The 25,623-nt window shown below is 45.4% G+C and overlaps 1 long non-coding RNA gene across 1 annotated transcript; it reads left to right on the forward strand.

The window, feature by feature from the left end:
• On the forward strand, positions 934-25,168 carry LOC102166304. The gene is made up of 2 exons (XR_002345532.1): positions 934-1,154; positions 21,907-25,168. It is a non-coding gene; the product is annotated as an uncharacterized LOC102166304 (long non-coding RNA).

Consider the following 25,623-nt stretch of genomic DNA (forward strand, 5'->3'; position numbering starts at 1 on the left):
TATGTGCTTTAATTTTCTTTATTTATATTTGTATTTTCCAAGTTTCTATAAAACACTCCTGGTTTTATCTTATTTTCTAGCCCAATAATTAAAAATAAAAGAATAGATGATGCTTAAACCAGTGGGAAAGAACACGAAGGCCATCTGTGTGTGGGCAGGCAGATGGGCGGACAGGTGAGACTCTGGGGGAGACCCAAGCACAGGTGAGACAGGTACCACTTGGCCCTCCTTCCCCCGAGTCCCTGGAGGCTGGGGGTGGGGGAGTGGGCACCCGCTGTGTGCCAAACCCTGAGCCAGGTGCTTCTTAACTCTGAATCCTCGGATTGTTCCTGCCCCCCGGGAGGTATTACTATCTGCAGGATAGGGTAGGAGTTCAGGAAGCTGTATTCCAGCTTGACGTGCGGGCAGTGTCCTGTTAACTCGGAAGTTTCAAGGGAGGCCTCGGGACCCATTTCGCAAGGCGAGGCCAGTGGAAGACGTTCATTTCCAAAGACGACATCACAGGATTGGCTGGACGGCCCAGGCTGTCCTCACCCCCATCCAGGCTTCTCAAAGGCCGGACTGTGGACCCCTCGGTGGAGAAGATTTTTAGAGGGCTGTAGGTGTGCTCTGAGTGGCCCGCCAAGGCCAAGGGGAGAGCCAGGGACTGCGAAGACTAAAGAATGGCCAACCACCGAAGTGGGCAGCCCCGGCGGGGAGAAGGGTTGATCACAGGTGGGGTGGAGCCTTGTCAGAGCTTGTTGGTAATAAAAATTAGGTCAACCTTGGGTAGGTTTTACTGTGATTTTTAAATTCTTACAATCACTGCACCGCCTATTGACTCAGCTGTGGCGAATTGCTCCCCGCCCCCCATGTTAATAAGCAGCTGCTGGGACAATTCTCTGCTTTCCTCGACGTAAGAGAGAGGGGCTATTCAGACACTTAATTTCCACCCCTGCCCTTTGGGGCAGGGCAGTAGAGTCGGATTCCCACCTGAGAAATCTCCAGCGAAGGGGAAGGACCTGGCTGCTCAGCGGTGACGGATGCGGGCAGAGAGGCAGGCGCAGGAGGTGAATCCCCCGCCTGCCCACCCCGCCGTCGGGGCAAAGGATGTTTGAGCGTTTTGCAGAGACCAGCGTTGGGCCTCACGCACAAGCTGTGGCCATGGCGTCAAGGTAAGTCCCACGTGGGAGGTTCCCTGGAGTCGCAAACACGCCAGGGACACTGGACCAAGAAAATGTCAGGTGAGGCCCCTCCATCCCTGGAGGAACCACAGAAACACCACGAGAGGAAGGGTCAGCGTTAAACACTGGCGAGCCCCGGAGAGCCCAGAGGCAGCATGCACAGCGCCCTTCAAATAGGACCCCTCCTCCCTTCTGCACCCCCGGCCCCCCACCTCCGAGCCTCAGCAGGAGGCAATAGAAGCTGCTGGTGAGGGGGAGGGAGAAGATGGAGAGAAGCTGGGCTTTCTCGCTGCGGCTGGCCTGAGCCAGGCAGAGGGGCAGTGAGGAGCTGTAAGGCGGGCTGCTAACTATGCCACACGGAGGGGGTGGCGTTACTGATGCACGGGGGACCTTGTGTCACCCAAGAGCCAAGGCCAGAACCTGAAGGAACAGTGGAAACACAAATCCGGCTGCTTTTGCCACACGTCCGGCTTGTTCAACACAGGTACGTAAAGAACTTTCCGAACGTGAGCGTTCTTCACCCCTCTGGGTCCTAAGTGCCCAGAGCACAGGGTGGCGCCCCCACCCGCCCCCATCTTGGTGAGTCTTGCTCATCCCTGCGTCTTCAACACCCGCCAGGGTCCGGCGTATTCCATGAATGTTTGCTGAAGGAAATGACTGACATTAATAAAGCTGAGCCGGCTGCCGTGGGAAGGGCAGTTTCCTGTGATGGGAAGCACGGAAGCAGGTGGTCCCTGAGGTGCACTGGCACGAGGGCCCTGCTTTATTGGGAAGACCTGCCAGATGGTGCTGCCCTTTCCCTCCTGCCTCTTATTTTGCTCCCTCTCAGCCCTGGCACGGGCTTCCTCACCTTGCCAATAAGGAGGTAACTCCTCAGCCGGGGACAAGCTCAGGGTTTTAGCAAGGGGGTGGTTCTGTTTGTTTGTTTTTTGCTTCTGCTGTTGCTTTTTAGCAAACATAGAATATTATCAAGCAAAGCGCAAAGCTCTGTGCTTCGTGTTTACGTATATATCATCTCATCCGTGGAACAAACCTGAAAAGCAGGTATTATTTTTAATCCTCAGCCTCCGAGAGGTTATGTGATTCAATCAAGGCCACGACTCCAGCGAGTAAGTCACCAGGGTGGGATTCAAATACAGGATGCTGCTGCTTAGGAGCTGGGGTGTGGCATCTGCGATAATCTCTCCTTGTTAATGAGGTGGGAAGCTTTTTCGGGCACGGGGGCCAAAACGCTTAGATGTTTCGGTGGGAAATCATGTGTGATTTTAGGATTGGAGGAGGCAGGGTTGGAGAGGCAAGAAGCCGTCCATCTAGAGGGCTTTGGGGCCAAGGAAAGGCAAGATGTGGCAGGACTCAACTACCAAGCCCCAAATCTACCTCGTGAGTAGGCATCGCGGCACGTGGGCAGTGAGGACTTGGGGCTGTGAGCCAAAACCTCAGTGTGTACTTGGCTCTCGGTGGGTTTTAAGGAGCTGGTCAGTGGGTTTCTCTAGACCAGAGGAAGCAGGTCCGTGGATACCAGGGGCACCCCACCGGGATGGATTTGGGGTGAAGATGCCGTTGTAGGCAAATACATTTACTTTTGTTTTTCAAGCCCTTCCACTGAAGAGAAACTTAGCGTGTGCTCACACGCGTCCTAAGGGTACAGTTCAGGGACTCATCCCAAAGTGAATGCTCTTGTGTGGCTCCCATGCCAAGAAGCAGATCCCGGCCCTGACTCCTGGCAGTCCCCAGCCCCTCACCCCCAAACCCACCACTATTCTGCCTTTTAACACCAGAGATAGCTTTGCTTGTTTTTTTTAAAAAAAGTTAAAAAATTTAATTTTTTAAAAAATTAAAAAATTTTAATACCTTTTAAAGGCGACACTCCATTTACAGCTGTTAAAAACTATTGGCTATATCCCCATAGTGTATAACATCTCCTGAGAGCCTGCCTTACACCCCGTAGTTTGTACCTCCCACTCCTCTACTCTTATCTTGCCCCCCACCCCCCGGGGACCACTAGTCTGTTCTCTAGGTCTGTGTGTCTGCTGCTTTTCTGTCACATTCACTAGTATGTTGTATTTTTTTTAGATTCCACATTTAAGTGATAACGTACAGTATTTGTCCTTCTTTCACTTATTTCACTTAGCGTAATGCCCTCCAGCTTCTCCATGCTGATGCCAATGGGAAATTTCATGCTTGTTTTTGGCTGAGTAGTATTCCACCGGCTGTGCACTACCTCTTCTTTATCCACTCATCTGTTGGTGAACACTTAGTGTCCATACCTCAACAGGTGGAAATAATGCTGCTGTAAACATTAGGGTGTGTGGAGTTCCCGTCATGGCTCAGTGGTTAACGACTCCGACTAGGAACCATGAGGTTGCGGGTTCGGTCCCTGCCCTTGCTCCGTGGGTTAAGGATCTGGCGTTGCCGTGAGCTGTGGTGTAGGTCGCAGGCGCAGCTCAGATCCTTCGTTGCTGTGGCTCTGGCGTAGGCCAGCAGCTGCAGCTCCGATTGGACCCCTAGCCTGGGAACCTCCATATGCCGCTGGAGCGGCCCTAGAAAAAGACACAAAGACCAACAAACAAACAAACAAACAAAACATTAGGCTGTGTGTATCGCCTTGCAGTAGTGTTTTGCTTTCTTCAGATACATGCCCAGGAATGGAACTGCTGGGTCACACGGTAGTTCTATTTTGTTTTTTGAGAATCTTCCACACTATTTTCCATAGTGGTTGCACCAATTTACATTCCCACCAACAGGGTATGGGGGCTCCTTTTTCTCCACGTCCTCGCCAACATTTGTTATTTGTGTTCTTCTTCTTCTTCTTCTTCTTTTTTTTTTTTTTTGTCTTTTTTAGGGCTGCACCTGCGGCACATGGAGGTCCCCAGGCTAGGGGTCGAGTTGAAGCTACAGCTGCTGGTCTACACCACAGCTCACAGCAATGCCAGATCCTTAACCCACTGAGCAAAGCCAGGGATCAAACCTTCGTCCTCAGGGAGGCTAGTCAGGTTTTTTTCTGCTGAGCCATGATGGGGACTCCATACTTGTGTTCTTTTTGATTATGCTTTGCTTGGTTTTGAAATTCAAATACATGGAAACACATAATATGTATTTTTGGGGGGTGACTACCTTTTTTTTGTTCAGCATTACGTATGTGAGACTCATTTAGGCTGTTGTGTATCATTTGCTCATTTTCGTGTCTGTAAGACTTGAAGCAGCTTATTTTTTTCATTCCATCTCTAGACATTTTTTTTCCCACTTAGGGTATGACTAATAGTGCCACAGACATTTTTGTGCATGTCTTCTGGTACACGTGTGTACATATTTCTGTTGTGTGTGCCTAGCAATGGGAATATTGGGTCCTGGTATATACAACTTTACTAGAAACTGCTGAATAGTATTCAGAAATGATGACACCAATTTCACACTCCCCAGCCAGTGTATGAGAGCTCTAGTTTTTTTCACATCTTTGCCAATACGTGGTAATAGTCCTTTTTAATTTTAGCTACCCTGGTGAGCATGTAGACTAGTCCCCCTGAGATTGTAATTTGAATTTGTATTTCTCAAATGACTAAAGCAGTTGAACATCCTTTTAAAGGTTTATGAGGGCCATTTGTTTAGCTCCTTGTGAGGTGCCTTTCCAAGTTTCTTGCCCAGCTTCCTACTGTGCTCTCTGTCTTTTTTCTTACTGATGGGTGAGAATTCTTCGTTATTACTGGCGTGAGCTCTTTGTCATGTCCATGGTCTGTAAACGCCTTCTCCCACTGGGTGGTTTTCCTTTTCATTCTTTTAATGGCATTTGGTGAGGAATGAAAGTTACTAATTGAAAAAAATACTTTGGTGAAGTGTACGTATCATATTTGTTGCTTTCACCATTTGTAAATGTGTAATTCAGTGGCATATGCATTTGCCGTGCTGTGTAACAATTGCCACTATCTACACTCAAAACTTTGTTGCCATCTCCAAGAAAACTCAGTACTCATTAGACTGTAAATCCCCTCTGCTTTCCCTCAGCCCCTGACAACCTCTGTCACACTTTCTGTCTCTATGAATTTGCCTTTTCTGGGCACCTCATGCAGGTGGAATCATGCAGTATTTGTCCTCATCCATCTGGCTTATGTCACTAAGCAGAAATTTTCAAGGTTATGTATAGACCGCATTTTGTTTATCCATTAATTTTTTGATGGACACGGGTTGTTTCCACTTTTTGGCCCTTGCAAATAATGTTGCTGTGAATATTGGTGTACAAATAATGGTTTAAGTCCCTCCGTTCAATTCTTTTGGATGTATACCTAGGCGTGGAATTGCCAGGCCCTCGGGTCTCTCTACATTTAACCTTTTGAGGAGCTGCTGGATAGTTTTCCACGGTGACTGCACTACTTTGCTTTCCTGCCCGCAGTGCACGAGGGTGCAAATCTCTCCACGTTCGCACAATGCTTTCCTCCTTCCCTTCCTCTCTTCCTTCCACCTTTTTTCTTTTTCTTTTTTTTTTGTTCTAGCTGTCCTAGCAAGTGTGAAATAGTGTATCATTGTGGTTTTCATCTGCATTTACAAATGCAGTCATTTGCATCAGTGACTAATGATATTGAGCATTAGTTCATATGCTCACTGACCATCTGTATATCTTCTTAAGAGAAATGCCTATTTAAATCCTTTGCTTATTTTTGAATTGGGTTGTTTGGTTTTTGTTGTTAGTTTTAGAATTCTTTATATATTCTGGATATTAATCTCTTATCAGATATGTGATTTGCAAATATTTTCTCTCATTCTATAAGTTATCTTTTTTCTTTCTTTCTCTCTCTTTCTCTCTCTCTCTCTCTCTCTCTCTCTCTTTCTTTCTTCCTGAACACACCCATGGCATGCAAAAGTTCCTGGCCCCGGGATTGAACCTGAGCCACAGCAGTCACAATGCCTACTCCTTAACCTCTAGGCCATCAGGGAACTCATTGCTTTAAAAACATTTTTTAATTTAAAAATACTTTATTGCTAAACAATGCTAACCATCACCTGAACCTTCAGCAAGATGTAATTTTTTGCAATAGTTAGTGATTTTTTTTAAAGATTTTTTTGTGGCCACTCCTGTGGCATATGGAAGTTCCTGGGCCAGGAATCAAGCCCACGCCACAGCAATGACTCAAGCTGCTTCAGTGACAATGGTAGATCCTCAACCCACTGAACCACAGGAGAACTCCCTTGCTTGCTTTTTTTAAAATCTATTTTTTATATTACTCAATTTATTACATTTATAGTTGTACAATGATCATCACAGCCCAGTTCTACAGGATTTCCATCCCAGACCCCCAGTGTATCCCCCCACCCCCCTATCTCTCTCCTTTGAAAACCGTACGTTTTTCAAAGGAGGTCAGTATCTGTTCTGCAAAGAAGTTCATTGTGTCCTTTTTTCAGATCCCACATGTCAGTGACAGCATTTGATGCTGGTGTCTCATTGTCTGACCAACTTCCCTTAGCATGATAAGTTCTCGGTCCATCCACATTGCTAAAAATGCTGGTATTTCGTTCCTTTTAATGGCTGCGTAATATTCTATTGTGTGTATGTACCACATCTTCTTGATACACTCCTCTGTCGATGGACATTTAGGTTGTTTCCATGTCTCGGCTATTGTAAATAGTGCTGCAATAAACATTGGAGTACATGTGTCTTTGCAAGTCATGGTTTTCTCTGGGTAGATGCCCAGGAGTGGGATTGCTGGATCAAATGGTAGTTCTATGTTTAGTTTTCTGAGGAATCTCCATACTGCTTTCCCCGGTGGTTGCACCAATTTACAATCCCACCAACAGTGTACTAGTGTTCCTTTTTCTCCACCCCCTTTCCGGCACTTACTGTTTGTAGACTTTTGGATGATGGCCATCTGGCTGGTGTAAGGTGGTACCTCATCGTGGTTTTGATGTGCATCTCTCTAATAATGAGTGATGTTGAACATCTTTTCATGTGTTTCTTGGCCATCTGTATGTCTTCTTTGGAGAACTGTCTGTTTAGATCTTCTGCCCATTTTTTAATGGGGTTGTTTGTGTTTTTGGTATGGACCTGCAGAAGGTGTTTATAAATTGTGGAGATTAATCCCCTGTCCGTCAATTCACTTGCAAAGATTTTATCCCATTCTGTGGGTTGTCTTTTTGTGTTGTTTAGGGTTTCCTTTGCTGTGCAGAAACTTTTCAGTTTGATTAGGTCCCATTTGTTTATTTTTGTCTTTATTGTCATTACTCTAGGAGGTAGATCTGAGAAGATGTTGCTATGGTTTATGTTGGAGCGTGTTTGGCCTATGTTTTCCTCAAAGAGTTTTATAGTACCTCATCTTATATTTAGGTCTTTAATCCATTTTGAGTTTATTTTTGTGTATGGTGTTAGGAAGTGTGCTAATTTCATTCTTTTCCATGTGGTTGTCCAGTTTTCCTAGCACCACTTTTTGAAGGGACTGTATTTTCTCCATTGTATATTCTTGCCTCTTTTGTCATAGATTAGTTGACTGTAGGTGTGTGGGTTTAATTCTGGGCTTCCTATCCTGTTCCACTGATCTAGATTTATGACTTTGTGCCAGGACCACACAGTTTTGATGACTGTAGCTTTGTAGTATAGTCTGAAGTCAGGGAGCCTGATTCCTCCAGCTCCATTTTTCTTTTTCAGGATATCTTTGGCTATTCTGGGTCTTTTGTGCTTCCAAACAAACTTTAAAATATTTTGTTCTAGTTCTGTGAAAAATGACCTTGGTGATTTGATAGGGATTGCACTGAATCCGTAGATTGCCTTGGGTAGTAGAGTCATTTTGATAATATTGATTGACTCTTCCAATCCAAGAGCATGGTAACATGAAACTTAAGAAAAGAAATTAATTCAACTGAAATTTGTTCATTTGGTTTAGGGCTCTGTATCTTCAATATAATTCATTATTTCAACCCATTTTTCAGTCTGTAACACCTTGGTAGAACTCTAGTTTATTAGAAAACTAATTTGTCATTTTGGAAACTCATGGGTGGGGCAATATAGTCCTAAGAGAACGAGAAAGGACAGGTTGCTGGTTTTGATGAGGAGACATGAGAAGACCTGCAGGGTGTGAGGGTAGAGACGGGGTGGAGCTTGACCTTGGCAAGGTCGGGACAGTTAGAATAATGGAGTGGGAAGGGAGCAAGTGGGACGGGTGAAAGGAGGACTTTACAGTTGGTTTATGTCGAGTCCCCATCATCAGTGCACATCCTAACAGTCAGCGCAGTCACCAATGCACGTCAAATGGGGCCTCTGTTTATACCATTCAGGCTGCCCTTTTTAGGTAAAAGGACTTATAAAATTAAGTACTAAAAGTGCTTTACAAATACGAAGTGTTTTCTTAGAAGGAAAAAAAGTCATAACAACTTGCTGGGTCCAGGAGTTGTAGGTCCCTTTCTTCTGAGATGTCTTCAGGTGATTGACCAGAAATACCTTTAACTTGTTTCTGATGATCACCCTTCTTCCCCTCCCCTTCTGGAACCTTCTGCTACTTCCAACACCTGCCACTCTCACAGGGATTTACTCATAAGGGGTGGCCCTGAAATTTAAGTTGCATCAGCTTCCTGGTAACTATCTGTTAATCAGCCTCCTCATCCAAGTCTTTTCAAGTTTTTTTCTGGTCAGTTCTTAGACTCCCAGGTGATGAAACGCTAGGACGGCGATTCCTCTATGCCTTCTTGTTGGCGCATCTTGCTTTTGGGCTCCTCACATCCCAAACAGCTCCACTCTCCTTAAAGCGGAGACTTTAACGCCCTTCCTGCTTTCCCGATAAGAAGAAGGGAAACTGCAACTAGCATTTGCTAGAGAGGAGGTCTGTGGTTCCGCCTGAAACAAAAGCTCTGGAAAAATATGTGAATGGCACTAGCTCATTTTTCCTCTCTCTGATATCATTGTGGGCAATTCAGAATTTATGGCAAGTGTCAAATCTTGATTTTGCCGTGGGAAAATTGTAGGTGGAGGGGTCACACAGATAGGCCTGGATGCTTAGTTCATATTTAGGCAAAACATGCGGCACAGCGTCCCAAGAGCTTAAGGAAGGTGTTCCTGGAGCACATATTCCCCTGAATGGTAAAATCTCCAAGTCAGACGGAGGGTCGGTTGTCATTTTTTTTTAATCTGAGAAATTCCACATGCATAGCAAACATTTATTACTCAGTCCTCCGCTGCTGGTCATGTGGGGAAAGGTCCAGCAAACATCGGCGTTGTTGCCTGGGTGGGAAAAATGAAAGCACGCCGCCGCCACAGGGACGTACCTCAGGTTCAGGCAGCGAAGCTGAGATATCAAGGGAACCCCCACCCCACCCAACCCCCTCCATTCAGTCCCTCCTCTCTCCTCTCTGGTCCGTTGCTCCAGGGAGAAAGCAAGAGGGTGATTGTGGAACCAGCTCCTTTGCCCAGTTAGTCGAGACACCTGGAGGCGTTCCGTTGTTGTCTTCCATGGGCCGGAGAGCTCAGTACCATTCTTTAGGTGCTGGGGGATAGAAATCCAGCTGAGTGAGCGTAACTGGAAGGGGGGCTTTGTTGCAAAAACAATGGGGGGGGTCCTCAGGGAACTCCCAGGTGGGCACATAGCCACTGGAGGGGGCATTGAGACCAGGCGTGAAGAGTCCAGCTTCCTTTCACTCCATCCCTGGTCTGTTTTAGTCTCCATCACCTGAGAAAAGCTTTTCTCTATTTCTCGCTCTCGCCAGAGAGATGAGGGCTCTGACTCCCATCTACAGGCTGAGACTCCTGCGCTGGTGTCTGTGAGCCGGTCAGAGACTGGGATTGCCCCAGGGACAGGTGCTCGCGGGTGGTCCAATCTCACAATGCCACACGGTACAAACGTGGCCGCCAGCATCCTGCCCCGGGGACCAGAGGCAGTTTCAAGACAAAGGGGTGGGGGTTAGGACCTGGGCCAACAGCTCCCAACGTGTTTATTTTAGGTGAAGTTTTATGAGCCCCTCCAAGGCCTCACTAAGAGCTGCCCTGGGGACACCAATCTTTGCTTTAATCAAAATAGCCCAGCAGGCTCCTCCCTCAGAAGGCCGCCCAGTCTGCAGGCTGCTTTCTAACCACTCCCAATAGGTGAATGATGCCAGTGGTTGAAATGCCTTTAAGATGCCTGGACACCTTTAAAGGAAACGTCCCGATTCTCGGAAAGGCAAAGGTGAAACTGCCCTCAGGACTAGAGACGCTGGACAAGATTCTCCAAAAACCTTTATAATGAATGCAGAATTTAATTATTCCTCTAGTAAATGCTGCTGGAGCACTGGGAACACGGTAATGGGCGAGGTATCATCCTGCCATCAAGGAGCTCCCCGTCTATGAGGGGGATGCATACACACGAAATTACAAGACGGGTGGCATGGGCTAGGATTGGAAGGGTGTTTGTTGGGGGGGTGGGACCACCAGAGAGGAACACAGCCTGCCAGAGGTGGGGTGGGAGGCAGGACTGGGAGAGATGGGAGAGAGTAGCGGTTATGGGGCAGTGTCTGGGAAGCAAACCTGTCTAAACTGGGTCTTGAAGGACCCAAGGGATTTCTGAGCCCATGGGGAGAGATGAAAATGGCTGGAGGAGTCAGTCAGAAAGTACGACTAAAGGCATATGCAGAGACCTTTTAATATCGTCAAATCCATATAGCACAAGCAGGAAATTTGCTGATGAACACGCCACTGAGTTCTTAGATATGTGCCCCCTAACCCTTGGCCAAGGCACTGAAGGAAATTGGAATTAAGGCCGAGTTTCAAGAACCTTGAATGCTGGGAGTGTTCTGATTATGTTTTCTAATGTAACTTCAGGGAAAATATGGTTGTCTCATCTGGACCATTTCAAAAGGGTAGGAAAAATGGGCTTATGTCTTTGAAGTGACGTCATTTGCTCTGTGTGATAGTTAATTTAATGCACCTGCTTGGCTAGACCACGGGACCCCAGATATATGGTCAAATATCAGTCTGCTTGTCACTATAAAGGGATTTTTTTTTTTTAGATAAAATGAACATTGGAGTTTCCCTATGGCTGAGTGGGTTAAAGATCTGGCATTGTCACTGCACCAGCTTGGGTTGCTACTGTGTCACGGGTTTAATCCCTCACCCAGGAATTCTGCATGTCATGGTGCAGCCAAAAAAGTAAAAAACAGAAAAAAAAAAAAGACGAACATTTATATCAGTAGACTTTGAAGCAGATGACCTGCCATAATGTAGGTGGGCCGCATCCAATCAGTTGAAGGCTTTCAGAGAAAAAAGACTTCCTCCAAGGAAGAGGGAATTCTGTCTCGAGATAGCTTTCAAACTCAAGCTGAACTATCAGTTCTTCCTGGGGCCTTCAGCCTACTGACCTGCCCTGCAGACTTGGGACTCACCACTTGCCAGCCTCCACAATTGCATGAACCAGTTCCTTAAAATCTCTTTCTATATTGGAGTTCCCACTGTGGCTCAGCAGTAATGGACCCAACTAGCATCCACGAGGATGCAGGTTTGATCCCTGGACTCACTCATGGGCTAAGGATCCAGGGCTGCCATGAGCTGTGGTGTAGGTCTCAGATGCAGCTCAGATCTTGCATTGCTGTGGCTGTGGTGTAGGCTGGCACCTGTAGCTGCAATTAGACCCCTAGCCTGGGAACTTCCATATGCCACAGGTGTGGCCCTAAAAAGCCAAAAAAAAAAAAAAAAAAAAAAAAAAACCAAAAACAACCAAACAAACCAAAAAAAAAAAAAAAAAAAAAAAAACCTTCCCTCTATGTAGGTAGGTGTATATATGTAATATAAATAAAAACATTATTTAGTTAGAGATATATAGACCCTATTGGTTCTGTTTCTGTAAAGGACTAATATGCTGCGTCTCCTTTCATCCTGTAGTGCTTTTTTATTTTGTAGTTTAAAGGAGAACCCAATGCTGACTATTATATACAACCATCCACGAAGGACGGGAAGCAGGATCTGGTACCTGTCTCCCATCCTGGTGACTGTACGTGATGCGAAGTGCAGAGTCATTCTGGGGACACTTTGAACGGAGCTTCTCCCACTGTGTTTTGGTGGCCTAGCTTCTTGCTTCCTTTACGCCCATTCACAAAGTTTTCCTTAAACATTTGCCCAAGTGTTTGCAAGAACGGAGACTTTTTTCTTTGCTTTGCCTGTTCTTTCTTCCTCCTTCCAACTTCCTCCTGCCTCCTTCCACCCACAGATAATAACCCATGTTGATGATCTGTTTATTTATAATTATATACACATATGCTATTCTTGCCTATTGTTTTCATTATATAACCTCTGCATCTTGCTTCCCACTTAGCAGTGCCTTGTGGAAAGCTCTCCAATGAAGCAGGCAGAAAGCAGCCTGTTTATTTGCTGTGTGCATTCCATAGCGTGCCTGTGACAACGCATATTCCATCGGCCCCTAAGGCTAGCCTTGCGCCCTCTCTGAGAATTTTTTGCCTCTGCAGAGCTGCAAAGTACATCCTTGTACATATGTCCCTGCAAGTTTTACTACCACTTAATTACTTCCAAAATATGCCCTCAATTAACCTACGTTGCTAGAAAAAACAAAATGTGCTGTGATTTTTATAATACGATTTTATTTAATTAATCCCCTCTCGAACAGATAGGGTATTTCTCAATATATTCCTCTTAAGGAGAAAAGATGCAGGAGCCCCAAGCACAGAGCTATTAAAAACTCAACCTTGAAGAGGTTTATTTATAAGAATTTAACCTAGTGAATAAAACGTTCCCCCTTGCCCACCCTAAATTTTGAACATAGTCTTAAGATGTGCAGATTCAAGGGTATGACCCTGAAGTAAGAGTTAGTTCTAATTACACGGACGGCATTGAGATACCACTGTGTCCCAGGTCGACTTTTAGAAAATTTTATGAAGAGGTCAGAACAGGTGCTCGTCAGCTTGTCTACTTGCAATAGACCCAAAGACTGAGGATGCCTTTTCAGGAAAAGAAATAATTCGTGGGATCTGGTGGTTACTGCTCCAGAGTTCCAATGAGTTCAGGGCTGCATCAGCTCCTCTGTGCCTTCACACCTCACATGGGGCAGTGGCAGCAGCACAGTCACTTTGGGGAAGCAATTTACAGGAAGGCTCAAGCTCTGTAACCTGGAAAGCCTGGCTCTAAAATAATCCAAAATACATACATAAAATACATTGTCACAAAACATTTCGTCATGGTCTTTTATTTACGTAAATATGAAATTGAAAGAAACCTAATGGAAGAAAGTTAAATTAATCGTAGCAAGATTTGAAGGACCCATACATAGACATTATAAAGGAAGCTTAGGAGGGGGATGAAGATTATGTAGCAATATTGACTTGAGAGGACAATGCAGGCTTCAAGGCTGAGTGTGCAAGTTGGTTACAACTGCTTTAAGATATCACAGGCATAAAAGACTAGAGAGCGGTATATTTAAATCCCAACTGTTGACTCAGTGGAGCTTTGGGGAGAGGAGGATTTTGAGTGATTAAAAAATTCTATTTCTGCAAATTTCTATAATTGTATCCCTTTTCTAGTTTTTATTTTTAAAATTTTATTTATTTATTTTGCTTTTTAGGGCCCCACCTGCGGCATATGGAGGTTCCCAGGCTAGGGGTCTAGTTTTTAAAAAGAACCAATTAGGAGTTCCCGTCATGGCGCAGTGGTTAACGAATCCGACTAGGAACCGTGAGGTTGTGGGTTCGATCCCTGGCCTTGCTCAGTGGGTTAAGGATCCGGCATTGCTGTGAGCTGTGGTGTAAGTTGCAGACGTGGCTCGCATCCTGTGTTGCTGTGGCTCTGATGTAGGCTGGTGGCTACAGATCCAATAGACCCCTAGTCTGGGAACTTCCATATGCAACAGGTGCGGCCCTAGATAAGGCAAAAAGACAAAAAATAAAAATAAAAAATAAAAAAAGTAAAAAGAACCAATTAAAAAGGTAGATTTCGGATGAGATTGTAAATTCACCTTTATGATCCAGTGGGAATTAATCTGAATTGAAGTGACGTAGGTGAGGTGACAATACAGGCTTTCATAGCAACAGCATCTTGTGTAGGCAAAGTATATTTCAGAGCAGATAGTAGGAGGTGGATTTTGTTTTGTGTAGGCTTTTCAATTTGTTCATTTAGAATTGATTTAAATAAACTGTATCACAGTCTACGAATAAACACAAAGTGGAAGTGGACAGAATTAAGTGTGAGGACAGAATCTGATGTACCACAGAAAAGTGTGGGAATAAGAGCACACCCCTGTGTCCCCTGAACCCAGCGCTGCCAGATATACTATGTCTCTTTTTTGCATGTGGTAGAAAGATTCGAGATTAAGTTGCAGCTGATGACACCCTCTTTCTCAGCCCATTTTCCCTCTTCCTCACGCAGAGATAATCGGTAGCTTTGGCTTTATCATCCCTGGGCCTCTTTGATACAATTACCTCATGTTTATGTAGCCACAAATTAGCATCATCTTCCATCATATTTTATTCCTGTCAATATTGTCATTCTGAGTCTATCACTATGCAGCCTGCTTCTGCACTCAGCATCGGCAGTTAAGATTTATCTACATGGAGGCATATTCAGCTTTATTTTACCTGCTTACCTTTTGTAGACTAGTCCCCTGAAGGACATGACACAAAATACGTAATCCTTTCCTCTCTGTATGGACATTGAGGTTGTTTCTGTATTATGCTTTCACCACTGTGCCGCTTTCATCACAATAAGCATCCTTGTCTGTTTACACACACGTGTGAGCATTTCTCTGCAGCACACACATCGGCGTGGAATTGCTGGGCTGGAGAGTAGCTCATGTTTACAAGATACAGTCATTATTTTCCAAAGGGTCTGCACCAAGTTACAATTCCTTAAAGAGCGTGTGTGGGTTCTTGCAGTTGTAAGTAGTCCCTAGTACCTGGTGGTGTCAAAATTCCTAATTCTGACAATTTGACATTGTGAAATGTTATAGGAGTCTAACTTGTTGTTGTTGTTTTGTCTTTTCAGGGCCGCACCCGCGGCATACGGAGGTTCCCAGGCTAGGGGTCTAATTGGAGCTGTAGCCACCAGCCTACACCAGAGCCACAGCAATGCGGGATCCGAGCTGTGTCTGCGACCTACACCACAGCTCACGGCAACACCGGATCCTTAACCCACTGAGCGAGGCCAGGGATCGAACCCGCAACCTCATGGTTCCTAGTCGGATTCGTTTCCACTGTGCCAGGACGGGAACTCCCGATTTTAACTTTCTGATTTCCAGGGTGCTCAAATATTTTTTCATGGAGGCTCATTCAAGTTTGCTCTTGTACGAGTTGTCTCTTTGGGTCCCTTCCTCATTCCTCATTGCAGTGTTTGTCACTTTGTTGTCTACTTTGTTAATAGACTTGCTGCCATCTGGATTTTGGACGCCAACCCTTTATCCATCAGATGCATCCTGAGTATCTCCTCTCATTTTTCATTTCGTCTTTCCTTTGTTCACAGTAACTTTGGTTGGACATGTCAAGGTAATTTTAATGGCGACCTTTTACATTATGGTTGGTATATTCAATTCTCATTTAAGAAATCTTATTTTTAAAAAAACTTCTTTTTCCACAACCTTAAAGATATTCTATATTTTCATATCTATATGGCCACACCTGTGGGATTTGAAAGTTCCTGGGCTAGGGGTCCAATTGGAGCTGCATCTGCTACCTGCGCCACAGCCTGCGGCCACATGAGAGCCTTAACCCACTGCGCGAGGCCAGGGATGGAACCCGCATCCTCATGGACACTGTGTTGGATTCCTAACACACTGAGCCACAGCGGGAACTCCTGAAATCCTAACGTCTGTAGGTTCTCTTAGATTTTCTATGCAGATAACAAATCAGCTGGTTTGTTAGCATCAACCTTTCAAACGCATACACCTCTGATTCCCCCTGCCCCCGTTGGTACACTGGCTCTGACCCGGAGAATAGGAAATTCTTACTTATTCCCAGTTTTTACACGTCTGTGGTTTCGCCATTATATGCACTATTTACTTCAGGTGGAAAAGAATGTATAACTTACTCGTTGGCTCCACAGCTGTATACATTTATAAGATCAGTGTTTGGTGAGCCGCAGGCCACCATCCATTCTTGGGTTGTAAAGTCAGTTGAGTGGGCTGCAGCTCACATTTAAAAAAAAGAAATGGAATGGAAGGAAACAAATGGCATCAGGATGCATGCCTTGTATCAAAGGTAAGTATTGTGTGTAAAATTCCCTGTGTGTGTGTGTGTGCGTGCGTGTGTGTGAGCACACACATACTAGGTTTGGACATAAAATATATTTCTTAAAGGGGCCACATTAGAATTTTTGGAAAATTCTGTACTATATCATGGTTTAAAAATTTGTTCTTCAGATTCAGTATATATAGCCTTACTAATTTTTTGTCTGCTTGATGTATCCAATTCTGTCTGATAGAAGTGTTTGAAATTTTTGGAGTCTGAGTATAAATTTTTTCCCTTCCCTGTGATTGTATTTTGCCTTATATAATTTGAAGCTATGTTTTTAGATGTGTATACAGTCACGATTTTTATGCCTTCCTGGTAAGTTGTTTCTGTCATTATTATGTAACTTCCCTCTTAATTCCTATTAACTTTTTAAATTAACATCGCTCCACTCATTTCATTTGGACAGTCACATCTTTTTCCAGTTCTTTACTCTCATGCCATTCGACACACGGTAATCTCCATTTTGTAATGAATGCATTTAATACAATTACGTTTATTGCGACACTGCTGTACTTTAACTTATTCTGTGTTTCCCTTCATTTTCCCGTGTGCCTCCTCACCCCATCCCAGTCCTTTTGGCTTTTGATTAGGCTGGCAAATTTCTTTTTTAAGTCCTTTAAAAATTGTAGCCTCTGCTGGCTGTTAATCTATTCTTTTAGCGGTTTTCCTAAAAAATGTTAACATATCTTGTTTGAATTTAAAATATTCTAATAAACCTACGGTTATTTGGCATTTCTATCCTTCTAAACAGAGTGTCTGTGTAGTTAATATTTAATTGAGCTTAAATATATTTAATTAATTTTTTCCCACCGTTATCTCATTGTTTCTTCTATTCCTTAGTCATTTCACCCTTCCTTTTACTAAAATACACACTTCACTGAGTGTATAAATGTGCATGTGGGGGGGGACCCATTTAGTCTGTGTGACTTTTTTTTGGTCACGCTCATGGCCTGTGGAAGTTCCGAGAGCAAGGACTGAACCCTCCCCACTGCAGCAACGGAAGTCACAGCAGCGACAACACTGGATCCTTAACCTGCAGAGCCCCCGGGAAACTCAGTCTTTGTGCTTTTGAAGAATTTTTTCCCCTCACTCTTAAGTCATAATTTAACTGAATATCACATTCTAGGCTGACGTATTTTCCTTCTGCACCTTCGGATGTTGCTGCATTGTCTTTTGGCCACAATTGTTGCTGAAACTAAGTTGCTGTCAGCCTTGTGGCTCCTTCTGGGTATTTTTAGTTTTTCTCCCGGGTAGCTTTTAAGAACTTCTTGCTGATGATCTGCCTGTTCACCGAATGTGTCGGTTTCTGTCCACAAAGTGTGCTTTCCATCAGAGGACACGTGTCTGTCTCAGTTACGAAAATTCTCAGCTCTAATTTCTTCAAATATTCCTCTTCCATCATTGCCTCCTGCCTCTTCTTCTGGAATAGTCCCCAGGAGCCTCTCGGGTATTCTTCCATGTCTGTTAACCACTGCGTTAAAAATAATCTCACTGTCACTCAGAACTAGGTTCTGCGTGTCCATCGCCCAGCAAGTTCTTAGTTCACGGCTCTTTGGATTTAATCTGGAGTTTATCTTGTCTTTTGAGGTCATTTTTTTTTTTTAGTTCCAGTATATATTTGGGCTTTTACTATACCTACCTGGTTTTGTTTCATATGTGTCTCCTTTCTGTTTCAGAATTTCTCACTCTCTGTCAATGGACATAACACCTTGGCTTATGCCTTTGAATGTTCTGGACATACTTATTTTAAAGTTTTTATAGGACTGCTTCATAAAATTCATTTTATCTCTAGGCAGTTCATGCTTCTGTTAATGATTTTGATGGCTTTGTAGACTGTCTTTTTTTTTTTTTTTTTGGCCGTTCCACAGCATATGGAGGGCCCGGGCTAGGGATCAGATCCAAGCCACAACTGTGACCTAAGCCACGGCTGCGGCAACACCAAGGCTGGATCCTTAACCCGCTGTGCCGGGCCAGGGATGGAACCGCACCGCAGCGCTCCCAAGAGGCCGTGATCCTGCTGTGCCAAAGCAGGACCTCCTAGGCTGTCTTCCTCAGCACTAGATTTCTCCGTTTGTATGGCAGCCCCTGTTGAATGGGACTCTGCGTGTGTGTCTCTCATCCTGTTGCCAGCAGTCGGGATCCACAGTTAACTTCTCCTGGCCGCTCCTCCATGTCTCCAGTGGAGCTTGACCCGCAGTGATGTTGGGGCTTCACAGATCCAGTCAGGGGCTGGCAGTGGGCTGGCTCCTTTCCTGCCCAGGAAGTTCTATCTACAGACTGCTTTTCTAAGCCAAGAATCTCCTGTGACATCTATAGTCTCAAGAAGCCAGTTGGTAATTGCCTTTTCTTAATAGACTGCTTTCTGTAGAGGGAGGCGCCCCATCCTGGCCTCTGGCTTCCAGCCCTGAGCCTAGTTCTGATCCACTTTCTTTTCTTTTTACTTTTCTTTCTTTCTTTCTTTCTTTTTTTTTTTTTTTTTTTGGTCTTTTTGCCTTTTCTAGGGCCGCTCCCACGGTATATGGATGTTCCCAGGCTAGGGGTCTAATCGGAGCTGTAGCCACCGGCCTACGCCAGAGCCACAGCAACTCGGGATCCGAGCCACATCTGCCACCTACACCACAGCTCACGGCAACACTGGATCCTTAACCCACTGAGCAAGGCCAGGGATCGAACCCGCAACCTCATGGTTCCTAGTCGGATTCGTTAACCACTGCGCCACGACGGGAACTCCCTTCTAATCCACTTTCATGCATGAAGCACTTTTATTTCCATTACGTGGTAGGAGCCAAAATTTGAACTGCCAGCAGGTGCTTGTAGATTTGATCGAAACAGACTTGTGCCTTCAAACCCACTCAACACTTTGTAATTCATTTCCAGCTCGTACTGGAGATATTTATCTCTTTCCCTCTCTTTTCTTATACCTTATCAATCATTGCATTGCGTTAGGATGCAAAGGGGGGTGGATCAAAGCTTTCGTCTTTGATGCTTCCTCTTGACTGGATGTCCAATCTACATTGTAAAGTATTTCGTGTGTTTGAAAACCCATTTAATTTTGGTTTCTGAAAGCTGCATGTTAACCAATATAACTACATGCTTGAAATAATGCTTTTGTTATGTAGTTTTTCTTATATTTATGATGAAAAGTTCCCAAATCTCTGTGGCATTTTATTGCTTTGGTGACAATAGTGCAGTTGTATTGTTATTGCTGCTGGGGTTCTGTACTCTTCTCATAGCATGGCGCCTCCCCCAGCAAAACCATCTCAAAAATCTATGATTCTTGCAAAACTCCATGGAGAAAGTGCACCATCCCACCTGATGAAAGCCATCCCAACATAGTGGCTAAGAGTCTTAGGAATCATTCAGTCCTGGCCAGTGATTACTGGTTTTTTTGTTTTTTTTTTTTTTTCTTTTGCATGTTAGGGCCACACTTGTGGCATTCGGAAGTTCCTAGGCTAGGGGTTGAATCAGAGCTGCAGCCACAGCAACACAGGATCTGAGCTGTGTCTTACCTACACCACAGCTCACGGCAATGCTGGATGCTTTTTAAGCCATTGTGCGAGGCCAGGGATCGAACCCGTATTCTCATGGATACTAGTCGGGTTTGTAACCCACTGAGCCCTGACGGGAACTCCCTAATTACTAGTTTTATGATTTGGGCAGGTTGTACAACTTTTTTTTTTTTTTTGCATTTTTGGGGTGCACCTGTGGCATATGGATATTCCTAGGCTAGGGGTCTAATGGGAACTGCAGCTACCAGCCTACACCACAGCCACAGCAATGCCAGTTCCGAGCCGAGTCTGTGACCTACACCACAGCTCACTGCAATGCCGGATCCTTAACCCATTGAGCGAGACCTGGGATGGAACCCGTGACCTCATGGTTCCTAGTCAGATTCATTTCTGCTGCACCATGATGGGAACTCCTGTACAACCTTTCAAGTCTCATTTGCTTCATCTTCATTGTCTTGGTAATAATAGGAATGGGATTGTTTGAGGATCAAATGACATAATACACCTGATGTGTTTACGCACAGCACCTGGCACACAGTAAGTGCCTAATAGTTGTCAACCTTTGTTATTGTTATTATTAGATCTTTGTTAATGTGGCAATTAGTTTTGTTAAATAAAACAACCATATCGTGAGGTTAGGACATAACTGGAAAATGCACCTGAAAACAATAACAGTGAAATAAACTCACTCTTTTACAATGGATTATGTGTCATCCAAAAACGAAAACCACACCAATCTCCATGGGAACAATGACGTTATATCAAACCACGGTAGTGTGTTTTAGGAAGAAAATCTGAAAAATTGAGTTTCCCAGGCCAGTAATTTTAATCAAATACATCCCGCTCTCCAATGGCCAAAATATCACCTTCCCATTTTCCACGGCTGTGGATCAAAACCTTTGCCAGAAGAGAATCTGCCTTTTATGCCACTGAAAAGTTAGCACCTCAACATTGTCCCGCTCTTCAGTTTTTTGTTTAATCGGTAGTTTCAATTCATGAAGAGACCTTCATTTCTTCCCTCCTGACTTAAAAAAAAAAAGAAAAAGATCCCAACAAACCGAAGGATGATCTCAGTCCGAGAGGAGCAGTTCAGCTATGCGATGATGCAATGCCTCTAAATATTGTCCTGTTCGCAGAGGGCTCACTGGCTCCAGCGGCCTCTAGTTAAACAATTAAAGCTCACCTGCTCGGTCTCTTGGGCTTTTACCAAACCAAGAACCGAGGGACTCAATACAATCCCAGGAGACTCACTTTAAAGTCACCTCGTTTAACTTGCTTTTAAAAGGAGCACACCGTGTCTTCGTTTGTTTTGCTAGGCAGACGCTGGGACCGGGGGTGGGGAGCTGGGTCTGCCTGCCTGGTTTAGCATCAGTGCAACATCTTTCGTGTCCACGGGTGGAGGAAGGAAGTGTGCTAAAAGGAGGCATTGATGCATGTGTGAAAGCTTGTCACGCGTTCACAGAGGAGTGAGACAGCTGTAGGGGGAACGAGAGGTCAAGGGCAGGGTTTCTGCGGAAGAGAAAAGGGGCTGTGTCACTAGGGCTAAAGTCAAGCCATATTTGGAGGGAGCGGCAAGGTCTGAACACATGACACCTCTTTGGGAGCTGGATGGGAGCCTCGACACGCTGGGATTTTAGAGGGCACTTTCAGAGGCTTGTAGGTCCACCTTTAAAACCGGGCAGCGTGGCTACCAGTTCACTATTTCTTGTGTCTCGAGGTGAACTTCATTGAAGGGCGGGCGTCTTTCTATGGGAAGAGTGAACAGCTCTCCCCTCCTTATGCTGGTTTGAGGGAATGTACCAAACAGCACAGTAAGCGGGAAATTGGAGTTCTATCAACCTCTGGTCTTGCCATCGCCAAGGAAGACCAGCAAGAAAAAACAGTATTTTTTCATACTTCTTGCCGTGTGTATGTCTTGTTTTGGAGCAATGTCTATCAAGTCTTGAGCCCGTTTAAAAAATTGGGTTATTGATTTTTTGGCTCTTGAGATGTAGGAGTCACTTACGTCTTTTGGAGATTAACCCCTTACCGAGTATATGAGTTTCCGCTATTTTCTTGTTCCGTAGGCAGCCTCTTCACTCTGTGGATGGTCTCCTTTGTGAAAAAAAGTGCTCAGCATCGCTAATCAGCAGGGACTGCAAATCAAACCGCAATGAGACATCACCTCACACGCGGCAGGAGAGCTATTGTTAAACAACGCAAGACAGCGAGTGTTGCTGAGGATGCGGGAAACGGGACGCTCGTGATGGGTTGGTGGGAAAGCAAAATGGTGCAGCCGCTACGGAAACTAGTGTGGAGGTTCCTCAAAAAATGAAGAGAAAACTATGATATGATCTAGGAATCCCACTTCTGGGTATTTATCCAAAAGAAGTGAAATCAGGATTTCAAGAAAGATTAGCATTCCTGTGTTTAATGCAGCTCCATTCACAATAGCCAAGGACATTTAGGAAACAACCTAAATGTCCAGTGATAGATGAATAGATAAAGAAAATGTGTGTATGTACACATGTGTGTGTCTGTGTGTGCATATGTATGTACACACACGCACAAATGGCCTTGAAAAGATGAAATTCTGCAAAATGCGACAACATGAATTACCTTTGAAGACACGCTACATGAAATAAACCAGTCACAAAAGGACAAACACTGCATATTTCCATTTATCTGACGTAGCTCAAACAGTCGCACTCATAGAATCAAAGAGAGGGTCGGTGGTTTCCAGGGGTTGCGGGGAGTGGGCAATGCAGACTTGTTAATCTATGGACACACAGTTTCAGTGAAGCGAGATGAATAGGTTCTAGAGATCCGCCTAACAGCATCTATCCGTAGTCAGCAATACTGTACTGCATGCTGGACAACTTGTTAAGAGGACTAACAGTTTAATTTGTTAAGATCTCATGTTAAATATTTTCTTACCTAAGTAAAAAAAAAAAAATCAAAATAAGAGAAAATAAAGAAGGGATCCAAAGAAGGTTGGAGAACTGGAGGGCTGCATCCGTTTGTAACTGCAAACCAAATCTGTTTACGGTCCGGAATTCCCACCGCCTTGAGGTCTTTGCTCAGATTCTCCTCGTCTTGGAATTCCCTTCTGCCTCCTCTCAGTGTTGGGAGTCTTCCCACGTCTCAGATGGGAGGAAGTCTTCTCAACATGACGTCTGCTCCTCTTTAGTGACACTGATCAGTCCCGCCTGCCCTTTCTAGTTGTTCACACCGGTGCATGGATGTGCTAATGCTTCCGGCCCTGTGGTCCAGATCCTTGGGGAGCTTCCCGAAGAAGATGCTGGTGGTGAGGAGGAAGGTGAGGAAGGTCACCACGTGGCTGCAGCACGTCAGAGGCAATGTGCCGCTTTGCCAGAAGACTGTCCTCGGTCGGAGCCGAACCCTGCCGTCCGCGAATCGTGCAGCGCTTGGCAAGTTCCTCAGCTTGGCCAAACAGCGATTTTGAGCCCGGCACAAATTAAGCTGCATTTATATGTGCTCCATTCTAGAGCACACAATAGATGCTCCAGAAATAGTGAATTCTGTTTTCTTCTCTATCTCCCCTTTAACCAGTGCACAACAGCTCCTAGTTTATAAAGAGCTTCTATCTTCGATGGACTGGTTAGGATGCTTCGTCTTGCAAGTGCCAGAAACCCAGCCTAAGTAGATAAATAGAACTTTTTTGTTAAACTACTTTGCTCCCGTAACTGCAAAGACTAAGCAAAGCTCAATCCAGGGCTCAAATGATGTGACCGAAGCCCAGCTTTTCTCTCTTCACTTCCTAGTTTAGCTTCCTCTGTGTTTGTTCGCTTCTCCAGCGGGCTCTGCCCCTCGTGGCAGAGGGCCACCGGAGCTGCAGTTTTTGTCTTCAGCAACTTCAGAGGAAGGAAAGCACCTTTTCCCTCGCTGCCCCAGCTGCATTCCCAGAATTTCATCCCAGTGGTTTTCATTGGCCTGGTTTCAATCCCATGCCCAGCCCTGAACCACACTGTGGCCTGGGGGAGGGGACGCCCCGAGAGGTCACAGCTGAGACCTCCTCTTTCCTCTGCGCCCCGAGAGGTCACAGCTGAGACCTCCTCTTTCCTCTGCGCCTGGGATGAGAACAGCCTCCACCCAAACACGTGCACCAGGAGAAGGGATGAGATGGCTCTTCAAGGGCAATCAGGGGACCAAGTGACAGGCAGGCCAATTACAGCTGTGTACATCTGCAGGACCCCAGTGAGGCTGGACAGGCCCAGGGAGAACGCCTCTGCTGCTTGGTGGAATTTCTGAGACCTCTGTGAAGACACGTAGATGCCTCCATCCCCCAGTGGTCTGGGAGCTTCCTTATGCTTCCCAGTGCTCTGGATGTGTGCGTGTGCGCTCGCTCGCGTGCACGTGCGTGTGGCAAGGGCGAGGGGCCAGCGAGCTAAGTGACCTTTTAGGAATGTGGAGGTTCTGCCAGTGTCCTGGGAGGAAAGAGTTGGCTTTTGCTCCAAAGGCCGGAACATAAAGGACCATTTACAGAGACGGGGGCTGGGTCAGCCCCCGGGGCGTAGTGAAGTCCCCCTGTCCAGCCTGGGGCAGCAAGGAGGAAGGGGATTACCAGGGCCCCAGGAGAGCAAGACTCCTGGCCTAGGGGGAAGCACAGCCACTGCCTGAGCCCAGACCAGCAGGGAGGGAGCAGGGGGAGTACATACCCCAGCCCTTCTCTCTTCCCACCCTCCAGGGTCATGGTGCTGCCTCCCACTGGCCAAACCCAACCAGAAGCCAGAGGGCAGGGAAACCCAGAGCAGGTGAGCCGGGCAGAGAAGGGCCGAGAATGGAGATGAGCCAGCAAGGTCCTACTTGCCGGCTGCAGGGTTTATCCTCTGGGAGGAAAGTGCTGTGTGTTTGACACTTGGCGGATGATATGAGCACAGTTGGGGGAAGGGGTGTTTCGTCAGCGTCTGGCTAAATTCTGATTTATTCTCTTGCTTTTGGAAATTGTAATAATCTCTCCATCAAAGCTCCATCTATCTGCCAAAATAATGCATGTCCTTTTGTACGAATGAAAGAATTACTGCTATTATGCAAACACTGGAAAGGGAACCGCATTTGCATGCAAAGGGGAGAAAAAGAAAAATCCTATTTGCAATAAAATTAATTATACCAGTGTGGCAAAGAGACACATGGGTATCCATTTAACATTTGGACAGGAGCAGAACTAACTTTCCTTGCCAACCCTGATGAAATCGAGGAAGCCAAAAAGAAAGTACTCTAAAAATAGAGGCCTGGAGAGAATATGCAGAAATTGGGAATTTCTGGCCACTTTAAGACGTCCCCCTCAACAGAAACAAAAGATCGAAATAAAGGTTTTTACAAATACTAAGCATGAATATTAATGTTCTATAGCTGAGGCCTGAACCGAGCTCATTAAAACAGCCTTTGGGTAGAGGAGTGAGCAGGCAGGGTTTGCCACCGGCCTGAGGGCCGTGGAGGATGGGTTTTGTATCTGAAACCAGAGGGAAGGTAGATGCACCGGGGTTAGAACTTGCCAGATGTTTCTTCTATGACTGTGTTTGATCATCAGGCAACAGGGACGTTGAAAAGAAGACAAAGGAATCACCTATCCTGGAAGATAGGAAGTTGAACGGCCCCCCGAAGGGCGTTCAGTTCATAAATCACTCCCTTGTGTTCAAGACCCTCATGTGATATCGATGCCGTTGGTTTGCTTGTCCTTCTGCTCCAACCAGACGGAGAACTTCCCCAGAGGCAGGGACGGCGTCTACTCAGGTCTTATTTACCCTGAATCTCCGGTGTTTACAGAGTAGTCACTCAATAAA

The sequence above is a fragment of the Sus scrofa genome, chromosome 6 (assembly GCF_000003025.6).
Source record: "Sus scrofa isolate TJ Tabasco breed Duroc chromosome 6, Sscrofa11.1, whole genome shotgun sequence".
NCBI classification, from domain to species: domain Eukaryota; kingdom Metazoa; phylum Chordata; class Mammalia; order Artiodactyla; family Suidae; genus Sus; species Sus scrofa.